The sequence below is a fragment of the Lactuca saligna genome, chromosome 3 (assembly GCF_052625555.1).
Source record: "Lactuca saligna cultivar CGN05327 chromosome 3, ASM5262555v1, whole genome shotgun sequence".
Classification (NCBI taxonomy): Eukaryota; Viridiplantae; Streptophyta; class Magnoliopsida; order Asterales; family Asteraceae; genus Lactuca; species Lactuca saligna.
The window spans coordinates 117,604,966-117,622,677 of NC_136419.1; the positions used below are offsets into that span (position 1 = coordinate 117,604,966).

The window sequence follows — 17,712 nt, forward strand, 5'->3', positions numbered from 1 at the left end:
CCTAACCTTTTATCGTTACACTACTATTAACGAGATCTTCGATTCTCATTTAGGTCGTGTCGGCTAAATACCGCTCGTTCTAACATTCGAACTTCGGGTTGTACACTGCGAAGTCGAAACTTTGAAAAATCATAACTTCCTCATACGAAGTCAGATTTGGGCGTTTTTTTATGGACGTACTTGGTTTAATGTATTCTATGAATTTCATTTAGGTTGCTAAAGCTAAAAATCGTTGTGTCGTAAATTCACTATTTACGCTTCCTGGTGTCGTGACGGTTCCGTTGCGAAACTTCGACGAGTCATAACTTCTTCGTTATAACTCGGATTTCGTCGTTTTTTATATCACCAGAATCCTTGTTTTGAACACTACAACTTTATGTAAAGATATCAAGTTTATCTCATACTTTAATTTTGACGCTTTTTTTATTCTTTATTTATTATACATTTATAAGTAAGTAATAAGCACATAATTCACATAATACTCCAATAATTCATCTCTATTACTTCAAAAAGAGTTAAAATAGTTGAGCTAGATTATTACATCATCTAGAATGCTTAGCCCTGAAACCTGGGCGTTACACTAGGGGGTTTACCTAGGCTTAGGGGACGTTTTGGGGACTAGAGAGAGAGAGAGAGAGTTTAGAAAGAGAAAGAAGTGTTTAGAATGGTGTGAAGAATTAGGGAACCCAACACCTCTATTTATAGGATGGAATCGTGCTCTACTCATCGAGTAGGAGGTCCTACTCGTTGAGTCCATGGCCAGGTTTCACCCTCTGGTGGCTTGCCTTGGGGAGAAAACCTTGGCCCATATTCAGCCACGTCACCCGTTTTCACACAGCACCCTACCGACTTCTAAACCCTATAATTTTCGCATACGAGCTCCATTTTCAACGTTATTTATATCCACGCATAATTAAAAACAAAATCTACAACTTTCATTTAGACTCCGTCGGCTAATTCTCGACCAATCTTAAATTTAACAGTAGGATGAGATTATACTGTTAAATGTCGGCATAAAATTCATAACTTCTAAATACGGACTCCGTTTTCGTCTGTCTTTTTATGATTGAGTTCCTATTAATGAGATCTTCAACTCCTATTTAGGCCACTTAGGCCAAAAACCACTCGAACTAAAATTCGAGTTTCGGGCCGTGCACTGCTATGACAAATCTTAGAAAATTCGTAACTTCCTTATACAAAGTCAGATTTGGGCGTTCTTTTTTTTATACGTTCTCGGTTTAACGTATACTACAAATTTTGTTTAGATTTCTAAGGCTAAAAAAGTCCTCCATCGTAAATTCACTATTTACATCTCCTGGTGTTGTGCTGTAAAACTTCGACGGACCATAACTTCTTCGTTATAGCTCGGATTTTTGCGTTCTTTATATGTATGGAACCCTTGAGACATATTCTACAAATTGGTTAAGATTATTTATTCTAATTAATCTTTTTTCGAAAATTTGTTTTCCACCCCTATTATCACTAAACTGACTAGCCCGGATCTACGGGCGTTACAATATTGGGTAGCTAAAAAGTGTGACTTCAATATTCAAGAATTCGGGAAGCACCGAAAGATGCAACTTCAAGAAATCGAAGACTTGAGGAATGAGTCTTATGAAAATTCAAGAATCTACAAAAACAAGACAAAAGCGTTTCACGACAAGCACATCACTCGAAAATACTTTATTTCGGGCCAAAAAGTTATTCTTTATCATTCACGCTTAAAGCTATTCCCGGGAAAATTGCGATCTTGATGGCACGAACCTTTTATCGTTATAAAAGTGTTTGATCATGGTGCGGTTGAAATTAAGAGTTTGGAAACAAATCAAATATTTAAAGTGAATGGGCATCGCTTGAATCCATTTTATGAAGGCTTTGACACAAGAGAATTCGACAACGTCACATTGGAAACTCCGATTTACGAAGGTTGACGGAAGAGGGGCTATGTCTTGGCAAAGACATTAAATAAATGCATTGTAAATAAATAATCTCCGCTTGAAGTTTTGGGTGTTTCTAAGCTTGAAGTTGGTAAAAAATAAGCATATTGAAGCCTAGCAATGGTCTTGGTAAAGTTTGAAAAAAAATGCCAAAAAAATATGCAGTTTTACGCGGGTACCCGCGCAACCGTTGGACGACCGACCCCCAGTCGCGCAAATTCTGAGTTCCAAATTACTCCTACATGGGGTTCAATCTGATTGTTGCATGCGGCCGGAGTCCACCCTCACAGCCTCTTGCACGGCCAAGATCAAATTGCTAACTCTTTTGAGCGACTAACAATACCAACCATTTCTACTACCCATCATCCATACCCGACCCGTAATCCACCCGATGACCCGGAACCGACCTACCCTTATAAACCCTTCCACCCATCGGATCCCCCTTCTAACCCTTGTGCATCCCATAAACAGCCTCCCTATTGCTCTCATCTACAGCGAACCACCAACACCAACCATTTTTCCTCGAGCCGACAATAGCCACCGATACCGACAAGTCACCGGAGTCCAGCCACCCCATTGTCACCACCGGTCGGTACGGTCCACTTGTCGCCGCCTTAACTTGCCGATAATAGCCGTTTTCACCACTCCCTTCGTCACCGGAAAAACGAGCATCACAACCCCCACCTTCCAACTTGCTTCTATCTGTGACAACCCGAAATTTTCCATCCAGTTCAGTCAAACACTTCATTAGAAATCAAACTCATTTTTGCTACCTTTTAGCGCTTTTGGTGTCTGTTGAGCATTCTGAGCTTTGACCCTTCAAGAGGTAAACATAGGACGTATACTCCAGGGCATCTTGTGCATCTTAGAAGTCTCAAAACTCCAAGAGTTTGAATTTTACGACCCAACTGATGTTCTTGGACTGTAAACTCCATGGAGTATATATATGGCACTTAGCCATTTTTACTTCATTTCTTCCATTTCAACTAGAGAAAACCCGATTTCTCTCCCAAGGATCTTCAAGCTTTGGTCCCAAATTGTAAGTACTTCTACCCTAGAGTGTATTAAAACTTATTACATGTCCATATATCAAGGAAATCACCCAAGAATCACAAGAACAAGGAGTTTACGACCCAAGATCTTCTTAGGCCGTAAACACTAAAAAGGGTGCCAAAGTGTGCCCTAGCCCCTTCCTTATGCTTAGGACTTAGCATAGAACCTTTCCTTGATGAGTGTAGCACCTGAAAAACACCAAAAACCCCATGTTTATGAGTTTATGGTTTGGGAATCTCTCAAAACTGTAAACACCCCCAAAGAGTGTTTTGATGCCCTTAACATCGTAGTAAGCCTTGGATATTAGCATGGGACCTTACACCATTGAGTTAGGGACTTCAAACTTCGATTTGGTACTTCTTACCATGATTTTATGGCTATAAACTCATGGGAAAGTGGTCCCCAGGTCGTAAACACAAGCTAGGGTCATTTTTGGACCTTAAACTCACTTAGCCTCTTGTTTAAACTTTGGAGCACTTAACCACTTAAGTCTTTATAGTTTTAAGCCTAATTTGGTGACCTAATTGATAGTTTACGGTCAGGATTAAACTCCCCTTGACCGTAAACTCCAACAAACATGGACCATTGACCATAAATTCCCGTATACGGCCTTGCACTCCTTTGTCGTAACCTAATGGCCTCCTAACACTTTGACCAAAGTGTTTTCCTCACATTAGGATGTTTATACATGTTTAATTAGTTTTATAATACTAATTATATATATATATATATATATATATATATATATATATATATATATATACATATGTCTTCATATGTTATTAGGATCATTATGTGTGTCTAGGTCTCCAGTTAACACCAAGCACTTGTACGACACTTCCATCCGATCCACTCACTGCAGGTGAGTTCATACCCCTTAATTAACCTTTTAAATGTTTATAAATGCCTTATGGGGGGGGGGGATACAAGTTGAATCATGTTTATTTATTATATCAATCACATGTGATTAATAACTAGCATGCAAATGGATTTACTATACTTTACTGTTTTACCAAACAGATTTCTTCAAATGACTTTCTTAAACATTTTTACATGTTTAAAACTTTTTATAAAAATATCTTACATACTGTAAGTTTCCTTTCAAACTCTATTACAAATGTGTTTTCAAACAAAGGTTTTCTTTATACTTAAACGATCTTATCAAACAACATCCTTTCAAATCGTTTTCTAAACTGACATCAAGTCATCGTTTCTTAGTATTAAACTTTTCAAAGGTTTTACAAAACTTCTTTTGTGATTTTATATTGTAAATGCATGCCTTAATATGTATAGTTATAAATAATGTTTAAAGGACTTAGGACGGTCAGCTCGCTTTATTTCCTTTTCCTCGCTGGGATGTGGCCTGAGGGCATCGGTTACTCGTCCGAATGTCGTCTAAATATTAATTATATATCATGTATACATATATAGTTATATAGGTTCCATTAGTCAGTTCAGTAACTTTGGGTAGCAAAGGTATACTTCCGGATATGCTCGTACAATACTAGTAACTATAATAGGTATAGTTAGGAGATACTACTTATAATTCCAAGTACAAGGAATCACACAAGAGTCAGTTCATTCATGAGTCTATACTAATACATTACATGCTACATGAGTACGTTTACATAGATACGCTTACATGAGTATATTTACATAGATACGCTTACATGAGTACGTTTACATAGATACGCTTACATGAGTACATTTATAGAGATACGCTTACATGAGTACATTTACATAGATACGCTTACAGAGATACGTTTACATTGATACATTTACAGAGATACACTTAGATGAACATGTTTACATTAATACGTTTAATAGATACTATTACATAGGATCTGTTACCAACGTATGGGACTTACTGTTCCACACCCAAAACTGTTAGCTACAGTAGGGAAAAGGAGCATCGACGGGTGTCCGAGGTTGTACTGTTCGGCGAGTTTCCACGCCGTGAATATCCTAATGCAAAAGGATACATATTTAGTTATTATATTATTCTTCTTCCTTTAATTTGTTACACATTCACATGAACGACGAGGTAGGATATATTTGATATAGATAAACTATTTTCCTTATTACCTTTATATTGTGACTCATACACATAAACGACGAGGTAGACTATAACTTTTATAATAATAGTTAAACAGGGAAAAACCGTCACATTTACAGTGATGCTTTCTTACAAAACAGTCGGGTCTTGGTAGAAGACTATTTTCAAAACAGTCGGGTCTTGGTAGAAGACTACTTTTATACTAGTAGGAAATATAGGATTTTCTTGGTTTTTTTCAAACGTTTACAATTACTTACAAACATTTTCACGCTTATACAAACTTTTCTCAAAATGTTTACAAGTCTTTACTTTCCCGTTTTACAAATCAAAGACACATTAATACTTATGAATTCACCAGCTTTATTGCTGATACTCGCTATTAAAATAACTTGTATTCTGAGGTCACAAATAGACAGGTACGACGACCAGATTTTGTGAAGATGGAGCAGTCAAGACTCCTCTTTTATTTTGATTATTCATTATGTTGTCTTATACTATGAAAGAACACACTTGTAATTAAAATTATACTATTAATGCAATGGATGATGTTGCTACTTGTTTACTACTTTACATTGTTGTGATACATTACATGACTTTCTCCGCCGCAGAACGTTTCTGCCGTTCTCGGTTTTGGGGTGTGACAGATTGGTATCAGAGCATTGTTTATAGTGAATTAAGTATATCAACCCATAAAAGATATACAAACTATAAATACAATGGGATTAAAAATACTCTGACGAAGAGTCTATACTTTTAAATAATAAAATATTTAACAAAGTATACGTGCCTGCATTCATACTAAAATCCGTGTCACAATGACAAGAACAAAAGTATTACGATTTTTGAATATCACAGGTAAGCTCGGGGATTTATGCTCAGTCTTGGGAGTGGCATAGCCTGATCAAGTATGCTGGTCCGAGGAGTGATTAGCACATGCCCAAGAATGGTTGTGATGTGTCAACAAGTCTAAAAGCTTACCAACACTACCACAATGAGAACATTATAACATAACCTAAGTATAAGATACTATTGAAGTATTTGTGTTACTATAATTACTTCCTTGCGAACTAAAAGTAATCTTTGTTACTAAGTTGATAGTTGCTAAGTGGATACACTAAGGTTATATGAAACTAGGATGTTATAGACTTAGAATCTGTGAAATTTTTTGCTTTACTCCTATCCCTTGTGAATTTGGAGTTAAGGTCACTTATTCGAAGGCCTATCATGTTTTGATTACATATAACTGGTATGCATTTTTCAAATAGCGATGTAACTAATGAACATTATCTAATAATTATCTAGATAGTTCATCTAATTATTATTTCCTTACCCCAATTCTCGCGTAGATAACATGGCTGGACTCCATCCCCACGGAAACCTGTACATTCCGAATGAAGGCAATGGTGGATGGTTTGGAGAAGAACCCAAGAATGATCATCCAATCCCTTTGAATGATCACCATGCTGAAGACCTTTCGGATGATGATAACTCCGAACCCGAGGTTGAGTACCTACCCCCGGTAGCTGTCATTCCAAATCCTAACCCTCGTACGGCTTTTCATGGCCCGATGCCTCCTTAGGTCAAATCCTTGGAAACATGGAGAGAAGATCAAGATCAACCAATGTCGTTTAATGGAGACCGAAGCTTCTACAACGTAAATGAAAGGAGCTCAACAGATAGAGTTCTACCCATCCTGATTCGTAGGTTTGCCCGAAACGAAATTCAGGGCTGGACAACTCTACATCGTATCGCAAAAGTTGACACCAATGGAGGAATGCATATCCTTCGCACCAATCACTTTGAGCATGCTTGTGAGAGATCGGAGAGAGACCATGAAACCCTGCTGCAAGCACTAGCTAAAACCTGAGCCGAAGTCATAGAGTTCTGAGTACGTCAGAGGGTATACGAAAGATACCTTCTTGATATGGAACGTCAACTAGCTGAACTAAGGGTTCACCATAGGGGTGACCATCGCCAGTAGGAGATGCTTTACTTTCCTTCCTTGTTGTAAAAGAACTGTGTTCCTGTCTATGTTTTGTGTAACTCCTTCTATGTGACTACCTTGTACTGTAAGTACTTTAGTTAGGTCTTTATGCTGTCAAAGACTTTTCTACTCCGGATGTGATGTAAGACCTACTACAAGGTCAATTTTCCTGAACTTATTACATCTTAAATATCGATGTTATTGACAGTCAGCTAACTTCTGTGTCACCCTTTATTCAAATACTTTCATCATACCTTCATTGGAATATATCTGCAACTTGCTTTAGTTAAACCTTTGGACTATAGTAAATTAACTCCGCAATCATTTTCAAGTATCTTTCAAAGATTGGATCATATTATCCACTAACCAATAATACCTCGACTTGAATGATAAACGTCTTGAGACCATTCTACGAACTTACTTCTACTCTTTACTAGGACTGCATCATAGGAATATAGGTCAAACCTTCATGAACAAACTTCTATTCCATACTAGGACTGCATCATAGGGATGTAGGTCAAACCTTCGAGAACATTCTCTTACTCCTCAATTGAATGGTCGACGTAAATCTATGGTCAATGGTAGCCTTTATTAGGAGTTCTAGTTCATCGAAAAATAGATTCATAAGAAGATTATTATTATGACTTTCCTCGCTCATACATTCCCGAGTTATATATAATGAAGACCTGGTAGACAGTAGAATGTGAGATTTCTAATTTAGTTTCTTTTCCTCGTTGGGATGTGAAACTAGAGTAGAATCACACATTTTATTATCAGCCCAATCTTGATTATATCATAACGTGTAGAAGCTAAGTTTTCATGTATGATAACTCATCTCTTAGACAGAATCAAAATGATACAGGTTCAACCGTACTCGCTCACAAATTCATTTTCTTTCCGTGTAACAGAATCATGTTGCCGAAGAAAAGCGATCGACCCAACAACCCTTCAGATTGATGCAGCTACCTTTCAAGTTGCAGTCTCAGTTGCCGTGACAGCTGTTCTGACCCACCTTAACGCTAACAACGCGAATGTTAGCAGGATTGTTAACAATAATTCCAATCCAAGTAACAATCAAGTACCTCCACGAGCAACAAGCTACCACGACACCCCAAATTCCAAGACAAAGAATAACAAACGAAAGTTCTGGGCTAAATCTAAGGGCAAATCACTCCGAGGGGCGAACAAGAAAAAACCACCGGTGACAACCTTCACATCCACGACATCGGTACCTCCTACTACCATTCCTTCTGATATCCCAATTGCCCCTAACCCAGCCAGACAGTATGCCGGAAACCTACCGAAATGCAATAAGTGCAGTTTCCATCATCTAGGTAATTGTCATCAGTTACACTGCTTTAACTGCAACAAGAACAGACATACTACCAGCCACTGCAGGACGCGGATCCAACACATTACTTCAACCACCAATGTTGAAATATCTCGGATATACCATCTATGTGGCGTAATGGGACACTTCAAGAGGGACTGCCCAACAGAGAAGAACGACGATGGAACATGAGGAGTTTGACCTCAGAATGGAAAGAGGCAGCGAAGGACCCTACTATAGTATAGGTTCACTTCCAATCGTCAGTGTTAAGTATGCTTTTATACTGTTTTAAAAACTAGTGCAACTAGAGTCTCATCTTTTGCGGGATCCCGTCTGTAATAGGACCCTCGTGCTGCATATACTTGTCTTTTGTTGTATACCTTGTTCGCAACAATAGTCTTCTAGTAAATATAAAGTACTGTGACTCTGTTAAAGGTTGCATTATTGTGTTTGGGCTGTAACACATTATCTTCAACTCTAATGTCTTTAGTTTCCATATGATTCTGACATTATCATACAACTCGAGTCAATTCGATCCTCACAATACTGGTTTCGTGCGCACATATCTTTCTCCGAAATCGTCTTTCTAGCGAAGCCATCATTTTAGAACTCCGAAGTACTCATGCATAGAGTACCTCATGTTTCAAAGCCTTTTTGAAGAAACCTCAACAAACCTCCCCGAAGTACCACTTGTACATACGAAGACTGCCCAAGACTACGAGTAATCGCATCGTCATGCGAACAAACTTAGAACCCAATACGACTCCTGTAACCCGACCGCCCTACAGTCACACACCAACGGAGATACACCAACGAAGATACAAGAACCGTCCAGACAGCTTAATGGCTACTCAACAATGGAATGAGAAGACCAAGCTCCTCACCTTTGAGAGCTTCGGTCTTATTCTTCAAGAAGACAGACTTCAGCGGGTGCGATCATACCAGCACTAATGCACCGGATCCCATCAGAACTCCGCAGTTAAGCATGCTTGAGCGAGAGAAGTACTAGAATGGGTAACACCTTGAGAAGTCCTCGTGCTGCAGACCTCGACAGGATTTCCATTAGAAATCATTACCTTCTGCCTCGCATAGATGAATCGGTTGACCAACCGCAAGGAACGATGTACCTTTCAGAAATGGACCTAAGATCCGAATATCACCTGTGACGAGTGTTAGTGAAGGGTGTCCTGAGGACAATCTTCCAAACTTGATACGGACACTACGAGTCCGTAGTGATACCCCTCGGATAGGACCAATACGCCCGTAGTATTCATGAACTTAATGAATAGGGTACGCCATTCTTACTTTATCAATTCGTCATTGTCCTTGTAAATGACTTACTTATTTACTCTCATAGTAAGAAGGAAATCATAAAGAGCATCTACAACGAACCATGGAAACATTACGATCAGAGAAGCTTTACGCGAAGTTCTCTAAATACGAGTTTTAGAATTGAAGAGTCGAATTCCTAAGACACACTATTAGTGATATGAGAATTCTTGAGGACCCTTCCAAAGATCAAAACCATCGAGAATTTGTCAGCACTGAAGACGCTTACGGAATTTGCCAAATTCTAGGTCTCGTTGACCTACCGTCGTAAGTTCATTCAGAACTCCTTGTGAATTACAGAACCTCTTACGACTTTGGCCCAGAAGGGAGTGGTGCTTGACTGGGAAGAGAAGCAAGAAAAAGAAACCTTGGAATTCCAAGTGAGATACCAAATCCTTTTGTAAGTCTAACTCTGGGAAGGCTTGATACGCTTTGGAAAGCGTGGAAAGCTAAATCCAAGATAGTTAGGGCCTCCGAGATTCTTGCAAAAATCATCCCCGTAACTCATAAACCCAACCTACATTGCGAACTCAGTAGCGTAAATTTCGCCCTTCATGTCTCAAACTTGAAAACGTACCTTTCCGTCAAGACTCTCGTAATCCCACTCGATGAGATCGAGATAATGAGATCCTCGCCTTCGTGAAAGAACCGTAGTGACCATCGATCGAGAGGTTAAGCGGACGAAGCAAAGCCTCCTCCCATTAGTGAAGGTTCGTCGGGATACCAACCGAGGACCCGAATTCACTTATGAGCGCGAGAACCAACTGATTAGGAAGTTTTCCCACCTCCTTGCTCGATTTTTCATACCTACTCCTTTACCTAAATTCTAATTTCAGGACGAAATTCCCTCTAACGGGGGGATGATGTGACAACCCAAAATTTTCCATCCACTTCATTCAAACACTTCATTAAAAGTCAAACTCATTTCTGCTACCTTTTAGCGCGTTTGGTGTCCGTTTGAGCATTCTGAGCTTTGACCCTTCAAGAGGTAAACATAGGACGTATACTCCAGGGCATCTTGTGCATCTTAGAAGTCTCAAAACTCCAAGAGCTTGGAGTTTATATCCCAAATGATGTTCTTGGACCGTAAACTCCATGGAGTATATATATGGCACTTAGCCATTTTTACTTCATTTCTTCCATTTCAACTAGAGAAAACCTGATTTCTCTCCCAAGGATCTTCAAGCTTTCATCCTAAATTGTAAGTACTTCTACCTTGAGTGTATTAAAATTTATTACATGTCCATATATCAAGGAAATCACTCAAGAATCACAATAACAAGGTGTTTACGGCCCAAGATCATCTTAGGTTGTAAACCCTAAAAAGGGCGCCAAAGTGTGCCCTAGCCGCTTCCTCATGCTTAGGACTTAGCATAGAACCTTTCCTTGATGAGTGTAGCACCTGAAAAACAACAAAAACCCCCATGTTTATGAGTTTATGGTTTGGGAATCTCCCAAAACCGTAAACACCCCCAAATAGTGTTTTGATGCCCTTAACACCTTAGTAAGCCTTGAATATTAGTATGGGACCTTACACCATTGAGTTAGGGACTTAAAACTTCGATTTGGTACTTCATACCATGAGTTTACGACTGTAAACTCATGGGTAATTGGTCCACAGGTCGTAAACACAAGTTAGGGTCATTTTTGGACCTTAACTTGTTTAAACTTTGGAGCACTTAACCACTTAAGTCTTTATAGTTTTAAGCCTCATTTGGTGACCTAATTGAGAGTTTACAGTTAGGAGTAAACTCCCCTAGACCGTAAAATCCAACGAACATGGTCCATTGACCATGAACTCCCGTATAAGGCCTTGTACTTCTTTGGTACTTCATACCATGAGTTTACGACTGTAAACTCATGGGTAATTGGTCCACAGGTCGTAAACACAAGTTAGGGTCATTTTTGGACCTTAACTTGTTTAAACTTTGGAGCACTTAACCACTTAAGTCTTTATAGTTTTAAGCCTCATTTGGTGACCTAATTGAGAGTTTACAGTTAGGAGTAAACTCCCCTAGACCGTAAAATCCAACGAACATGGTCCATTAACCATGAATTCCCGTATACGGCCTTGCACTCCTTTGTCGTAACCTAATGGCCTCCTAACACTTTGACCAAAGTGTTTTCCTCACATTAGGATGTTTATACATGTTTAATTAGTGTTATAATCACTAGTTATATATATATATATATATATATATATATATATATATATATATACATATGTCTTCATATGTTATTAGGATCATTGTGTGTGTCTAAGTCTCCACTTGACACCAAGCACTTGTCGGACACTTCCATCCGATCCACTCACTGCAGGTGAGTTCATACCCCTTAATTAACCATTTAAATCTTTTTTTAAATGTTTATAAATTCCTTATTGGTGGGGGGGGGGGGGGGGGGGGATACAAGTTGAATCATATTTAGTTATTATATCAATCACATGTGATTAATAACTAGCATGCAAATGGATTTACTATACTTTACTGTTTTACCAAACAGATTTCTTCAAATGACTTTCTTAAACATTTTTACATGTTTAAAACTTTTTATAAAACTATCTTACATACTGTAAGTTTCCTTTCAAACTCTATTACAAATGTGTTTTCAAACAAAGGTTTTCTTTATACTTAAACTGTCTTATCAAACAATATCCTTTCAAATCGTTTTATAAACTGACATCAAGTCATCGTTTCTTAGTATTAAACTTTTCAAAGGTTTTACAAAACTTCTTTTATGCTTTTATATTGTAAAATGCATGACTTAATATGTATAGTGATCGTCCGAATCTCGTCTAAATATTAATTATATATCATGTATACATATATAGGTATAAAGGTTCCATTAGTCAGTTCAGTACCTTTGGGTAGCAAAGGTATACTTCCGGATATGCTTGTACAGTACTAGTAACTATAATAGGTATAGTTAGGAGATACTACTTATAATTCCAAGTACAAGGAATCACACAAGAGTCAGTTCATTCATGAGTCTATACTAATACATTACATGCTACATGAGTACATTTACATAGATACGCTTACATGAGTACATTTACATAGATACGCTTACATGAGTACGTTTACATAGAGACGCTTACATGAGTACATTTACAGAGATACGCTTACATGAGTACATTACATAGATACGCTTACATAGATACATTTACATTGATACATTTACAGAGATACACTTAGATGAACATATTTACATTAATACATTTAATAGATACTATTACATAGGATCTGTTACCAACGTACGAGACTTACCATTCCACACCCAAAACTGTTAGCTACAGTAGGGAAAAGGAGCATCGACGGGTGTCACACCCCGCTAAAGCGGAAACGCAAGGTATGACAGCGATAACGGTTTCATTGCAAAAGATAAAGATACATCACCATAGCAGTATTTAAAAGTTTACAACCCATAGCTTCAAAAGAACAAAATACAAGTTTTTCAAAATAACATTGTTCAAAATATAGCTTCATAATAGCTTCAACACGATGCAGCATGCTCTATGATGATGAATCTTTACATCCACTTACTAATTATTTCCTGAAAAAGCATGTAAAACGAGCGTCAACTATGAAAATAGTTGGTGAGTATCACAAGTTTATAAAATCGAGCGTACAATAAGGCTTTTCGTAAATACAAGTACATTGCTTCAATGATAAACAAGTTGATTGCTATTAATGAATACAAGTTTATTGCTATAACGAGAAACGCGTTTGTATGTGTATGAGCAAACAATGAGTCTCAACCAAACCTATGACTGAAGCCCTATCGAGATCTATGCTTATCGTTCCATAGATGAATATGGTATCATGCACTCCAGCGATTCGGGCGAGTGAGGAGTTGTCAATTCCTAATAGCGCTATCCATAACGACCATTGGCTCAAAGAGTTAATGGTTAGAGATAAGGGAAGGGCCTTTGTACGATAAGTTCTCATGTTCCGTGTTGCATAAACATACATAAAGATACATAGCAATACAATAGCAATCATGTTTGATAATAAACAATTTAAATACATCATGCAAACAATAGTTTTCTGGACATGCTTTTCCACCCCAAAACATAAAAACCGAAAATAGGGGAGTGCGTGAATACTCACGATGTTTTGTGTAGACACAAGCGGTACTTCGGGATGCACCAACGTCTTACTACCGGGATCCTACGACACCAAACACACGCACTAGTGAGTTTCCATGTCGATATCTAATGCTAATATACTAAACTCTACATATAGGGAAATGCCAATTTATGTTTTAGTATTGGATTTATATCATTTTGTTACACTTTTTCTGATGTATTGAAATTTTACAAGTCGTGCGATTAATTACAACCTTGGAAGGTTAATTTTCCAAATTTTAAGTCTCAATAACAACATAAATTCACGAAAAATAGCATTCGAGGGATAAAAATTCTCAAACTTTTTATTTAACTGTTAATACACAATACTAAGCTGGGAAAATTATAAAAATGGATTTCCAAGCTGTTTAATTATATTTTATAATTTTTGAGCATTTATTTCAATAAAAATTGAAATAAATAGTAAACAGTTTCCAAAATTACCCAAACTTTTTATTTAATTGTTATTATACATAAATAGGCTGGGAAAAATATAAAATATATTTTTCAGTGGTTATTTGTATTTTTCCTTGTTTTATTCCTTTAAATAGTCATTAATTAAAGAAATATTATTAAACAGTTAAAATAAATTACCATAAATTTTTGTAACATCATTTACAGTATAAATATCTTGGGAAAAATATCAAAAGTGGTTTTCATAATGTATAAACTGGTTTTGGGTATTTATGTATATTTAAGTGAATTTTAGTGCAATTAACTTTAGAAAATAAGGGAAAAATACTTTACAGTGGAGAAAAATATTCAAAATTTTTATGTAACCTCCTACTATATAATATGATATCCTGGCAAATTTTCATGAATTTTGGATAATCAGAACTATTTTTCCCATTTTTAAGCCATTATAATTACCAAAAATTGGGAAAAATAGCTAGACATGATGAAAAATCTTGAAATTATTTTCTTGAGTCACCCATCACAAGTAAGGTATGCGAAAATTGTTAGATACAATTTTCACATCCTAAAAAGTGGTTTTGTAATTTATCATGTCCTAAATAAAAGAAAATTAGAAATCATATGAAACAGTAACAAAAATTGCTGAAATTTGGTGAGGGGTCATTATTCCCCATAGGTATCATCCATGAATTTATTTAGGATTTATTGACCTCTGGAAGTATTTTATATGATTTATGCCCTTGGTTTTAGCAATAATTCTAATAAATCAAATAAATAACAAAAGCTCTTGAAATTTTCCAGATTATCTCATGCATGCAAGGGCTTTCAAAAGTAAAAATGTTAAGAATGTATTCAGAAGAGAAATGAGGGTAATGATTCCAAACAATTTAAGAAAAGTTGCATGCAATAATGCATGAAGTGTAGATGTGGCTGAGGTTCATGAATTTTTGTAGCCCATTCAGTGAGGTTTTAAGCCACGAAATTTCAACCATAACTCACTAGATATGTTAAGTTTCTAAGGTATTTTTCCTAAGATTTATGGTTGGGTTTAAGACCATTGTTTAAGCAAGATAAAAATAGTGATCACAGAAAAAGAGCTGTATGCGCAACCTTTTTGTAAAATCTGCCAAAAATCGGATATTTAATATTTTACAGTAAGACCAGTTGGGTTTGAAAGTTAACTCGTGGAACTAACCAATACAAAAAGAATATCATGATTTGGTTAAAAAAATGACTGAGTTATGACTGTTCAAAGTCGAACAAAATAATCTGGCAGATTGCATGTTTGCTTGTGTGCATTTTTAGGGTATTTCAATAAGAACATCATGCATGTCCTTGGTAAGGCCCGATTTCTAACACATGCATGGAATGAATGAGCATCCAAGATGTACTAGAAATGGTTTAATGCTTTCGTTCATGCATGAACACACAAGAAATGGAGAAGAACATGAAATATTATGTTTTGATGTCACATGATCATATGTGCTTCTTTTCCACTCCTTGCATGGGTTTGATCCCGGATTTTCACCATCTTTAACACATGCATTGTGTTATGGTGAGAATCTACAAACCACAAGGGGTGAATAAATATTTCTAGCCATGGAAAGGCATAGAATCCGAAAAGTAGAGAAGACTAAGAAGAAAAAGAGGTTTAACCATGAAACTATGGAAGAAGATGTTGTTGTTTACCTTGGTTTTGATCTTGAGAGAAGTAAGAACACTTCAAGGGATTCAAAATCTGGAAATTTTGCAGAGGATTGAGAGGATTTTCGTGAGTTTAGAGAGAAGGAAGAAGAGAGTGAAGTGAGAGAGTGAAGTGGAAGAGGTGGAGTAAGGGTTTAGGCTTGATGATTGTGTTTTGGGGAAGAGAGAGGGCATGGGGAGAGGTGATGGCCGGTTTTTGCATGCCTTTTGGCCTCCTCTCTCCTAAATTTTAAACTTTATAAACTTCCCTCCCATATTTTATATAAAAACATTCATTTTTATAAAATGTTTATTAAGCAATTTGATTTATTTAAAAATCTTGTTTTCAACAAATAATTTATGATTAATACTTGTAATTTATATTTCTAGTTCATTGGTATAATCCATAATTTGATTAATATAATTTGATACTAGGAAGTTTATAGCCAAATTTTATAAAGTTTTTAAGCTTTATATTTTATAACTTTGGATTTTTGGCTCTTTAGGGTTTTTGGAACATTGTTTGGTATTCAACAACATGTTGAAGTATAATTAGAGTGTTTTAATTTATTTTTAGAGTTTTATACCCTATTTCAATTATAACAAAGTTTGAAGCTTATTCTAATTATAGTATTGGCATTTCCTATTGTAGCTAAGCAACTTACTAGAATTGTAAGTATCAAGTATATTAGTCCTAGACCTTAGTTGGATCCTAGTTTATGCAAGATTTTTGACCTAATTTATACTACTAGGTCATGGCATGTTGTGCATGAATGGTTATTATAAAGATGCATGAGTCCAAGAATGACCTGAATTGACAGTTGTCACAACGGGTGTCCGAGGTTGTACTGTTCGGTGAGTTTCCACGCCGTGAATATCCTAATGCAAAAGGATACATCTTCAGTTATTATATTATTCTTCTTCCTTTACTTTGTGACACATTCACATGAACGACGAGGTAGGATATATTTGATATAGATAAACTATTTTCCTTATTACCTTTATATTGTGACTCATACACATAACCGACGAGGTAGACTATAACTTTTATAATAATAGTTAAACAGGGAAAAACCATCACATTTACAGTGATGCTTTCTTACAAAACAGTCGGGTCTTGGTAGAAGACTACTTTCAAAACAGTCGGGTCTTGGTAGAAGACTACTTTTATACTAGTAGGAAATATAGGATTTCCTAGGTTTTTTTTTCAAACGCTTACAATTACTTACAAACATTTTCACACTTATACAAACTTTTCTCCAAATGTTTACAAGTCTTTACTTTCCCGTTTTACAAATCAAAGACACATTAATACTTATGAATTCGCCAGCTTTATTGCTGATACTCGCTTTCAAAATAACTTGTATTCTCAGGTCACAAATAGACAGGTACGACGACCAGATTTTGTGAAGACGGAGCAGTCAAGACTCCTCTTTTATTTTGATTATTCATTATGTTGTCTTATACTATGAAAGAACACAATTGTAATTAAAATTATACTATTAATGCAATGGATGATGTTGTTGCTTGTTTACTACTTTACATTGTTGTGATACATTACATGACGTCCTCCGCCCTAGAAAGTTTCCGTCGTTCTCGGTTTTGGGGTATGACACTATCGTCGATGCTTCCCAACCAACCTCCATGGAGCATCCATGGAGCACCCTGTGGATCCTAGCCCAATCTAATGAATCATTGATCATAAGCCTACTACATAAGAATGAATGATTTACCCAATCTAATGAATCATTGATCATAAGCCCAAGATATCACTTTTAATCCTCCAAGGACTAAAAGTAA

The 17,712-nt window shown here is 36.6% G+C and overlaps 1 pseudogene; it reads left to right on the plus strand.

Annotated features, from left to right (window-relative positions):
* The first annotated feature begins 9,288 nt into the window (after positions 1–9,288).
* Positions 9,289–9,407, plus strand: LOC145038055 (5S ribosomal RNA; annotated as a pseudogene).
* Positions 9,408–17,712: the final 8,305 nt, after the last annotated feature.